The sequence below is a fragment of the Rutidosis leptorrhynchoides genome, chromosome 7 (genome assembly GCF_046630445.1).
Source record: "Rutidosis leptorrhynchoides isolate AG116_Rl617_1_P2 chromosome 7, CSIRO_AGI_Rlap_v1, whole genome shotgun sequence".
NCBI classification, from domain to species: domain Eukaryota; kingdom Viridiplantae; phylum Streptophyta; class Magnoliopsida; order Asterales; family Asteraceae; genus Rutidosis; species Rutidosis leptorrhynchoides.
The window spans coordinates 182,249,610-182,252,193 of NC_092339.1; the positions used below are offsets into that span (position 1 = coordinate 182,249,610).

General features: G+C 35.9%; 1 non-coding gene across 1 annotated transcript; it reads left to right on the forward strand.

Annotated features, from left to right (window-relative positions):
* Positions 1 to 1,457: 1,457 nt before the first annotated feature.
* LOC139860916 (small nucleolar RNA R71) lies at positions 1,458 to 1,564 on the forward strand. The gene has a single exon (XR_011763542.1). It is a non-coding gene; the product is annotated as a small nucleolar RNA R71 (small nucleolar RNA).
* The last annotated feature ends 1,020 nt before the right edge of the window (positions 1,565 to 2,584 follow it).

Genomic DNA, 2,584 nt, shown 5'->3' on the forward strand with positions numbered 1-2,584 from the left:
CTAAAGTACCAACTTTAACTAGCATGTTCTCCATTATCCCTCTAGGATATTTTACTGATCTATCGGCTAGTTGCATACTTATTCGTGTTGATTTCAATTCTCCAAGGTCTAGTTTAGCGTATAGTGAATACAACATTAAATTTATACTAGCACCTAAGTCTGCCAATGCTTCTATTGAACTAAGACTACCCAGAAAACATGGAATTGTGAAACTTCCTGGATCAGATAATTTTTCTGGTATCTTATTCAATAGCACTGCAGAACAATTAGCATTCATAGTAACAGCCGAGAGTTCTTCCATTTTCTTTCTATTCGTGATTAAATCTTTCAAGAATTTAGCATATCTAGGCATTCCTGAAATTACATCAATGAAAGGAAGATTGACATTTATCTGTTTAAACATATCTAAGAATTTGGATTACTCGGCTTCAAGTCTCTCTTTTTTCATTTTACTCGGGTAAGGAAGTGGTGGTTGGTATGGTTTAACATAAGGTTTAGCCTTAACTGTGTTATCTTCATTAACCTTTTCAACTACCGGTTCTTTTTCCTTATCTTGATCAGATTGTGGTTCTTGTGGAGTAGAAATAGCTTCATCAGAAATTACAGGTATTTCAAGTGGTTTAAGTGTAATACCACTTCTTGTGGTAATGGCTTTAGCTGTTTCATTCCGGGGGTTAGCATTTGTATCACTAGGTAGACTTCCCGGTTTTCTTTCACTTATCAACCTTGCTAGGTTACTTACTTCTTGTTCAAAATTTTGAATAGAAGCTTGTTGATTTCTAAATGCTTGAGCATTTTGTTCATTGGTTTGTTTCTGAGATGTGAAAAACTGTGTTTGAGATTCAACTAGCTTCGACATCATATCTTCTAAATTTGGCTTTTTATCACCGGTTTGTGGTGGTTTGTTTTGAAAAATAGGTCTTTGCTGATTGTAAGTATTATTGGATACTTGTTGATTACTAGGACCTTGTTGGTTATTGTATGGAACATTTCGGTTATAATTCTGGTTTTGATTGTAGATTGGTCTTGGCGGTTGATAATTATTCTGATAATTATTTCTAGGCCTTTGGTTTATGTATGAAACATTCTCTCTTTGTTCCATTGTTAGTTCAATACTGAGACAATCTTTTGTCAAATGTGGTCCTCCATACTGCTCACAACTAATTCATATTGAGTGAATATCTTTAGTCATCTTTTCCATTCGTCTCTCGACAGCATCTATCTTTGCGGAAATGGAATCTAAGTCATGGCTAGAATCGGCTCTAGCCGCTTTAGATGATCTAACGATATCTTTTTCTTGGTGCCACTCATGTGAGTGAGAAGTAGTGTTATCAATAATTTTATAAGCGTCAGTTGCGGTTTTCTTCATAATGGAACCACCTGCTGCTATATCGATGTCTTTCCTTGTAGTGATGTCGCATCCATGGTAGAATATTTATACTATTTGATAAGTGTCTAAACCATGTTGCGGACATCCTCTCAATAACTTTCCAAATCTTTTCCATGCCTCATATAGAGTTTCATTTGGCTTTTGTGTGAACGTAACAATTTCTCCTTGAAGTCTCACGGCTTTAGATGCCGGAAAGAATTGTTTAAGAAATTTTTCAACTAAAACGTATCGCCCCTTCAGGTAACGATTCTAACCAATCTTTGGCTTCTCCCTTTAAAGTCCAGGGAAATAACATGAGATATATCTGTTCATCCTCAACTTCTCTTATTTTAAATAGAGTGCATATCCTATTAAATGTACGAAGATGTTCATTTGGATCTTCCTTCGGTGCACCACTAAATTGGCATTGATTAGTCACCATGTGTAGGATTTGTCCTTAGATTTCATAATCTGGCGCATTAATGTCAGGTTGAGTAATTGCATGACCTTGGCCAGTGCGTTTAGCTCTCATTCGGTCTTCCATACTTAGAGGTTCCAGATTCTCCATGATTGAATTTGTTGAATCTGAATCACTAGAGGATTCTGATTTACTGGTTGGTTCCTCTACAATCTCTGTTTGAATGATTGGTGGTTCCGGAGGAAAAATTAATGGTTCAGGATCTCTGAATTGTCCCTGAATATCCTCCGGGTTCTCAATTGTGAGGTCGGGTTCAAAAAATGGATTATCGGAAATTTGAATTGGAGTACTTGGTCGACTGGATGACGATTCTAAAGAAAAATCAACGGCGACAATATTGGCTAGATGTCTTGATCTGGTTACAAGTGGTGAACGTACAAAAGGTGGTGAACGTTTTGCTCGGTGCATTCACTGAATATCCTATTAGTTATAAAAATAAGAAAAATTATATAAGTTATCAAATTAATAGACTTTTCTGATTTTGCCCACATTTCGAATAGCCAAAAGATGCAGCAGAGGGGCAGGATTCGTTTGGTCTCAATATAATTGAGTACTGTTTGGCTCCAATAACCCGGTCCACGTACAAATTCAACTATTATTACGAACCAGAAAATGGATGTCTATCAATTTAACCACTTAAAATAATTTTTCGTTTTGAAATTTTAGAGAAGAAATAGAAAAAATTCTATGTCCTATAAACTAGAGCGTCGAGAAATAAGAAAGAAAAAGATTGCGCA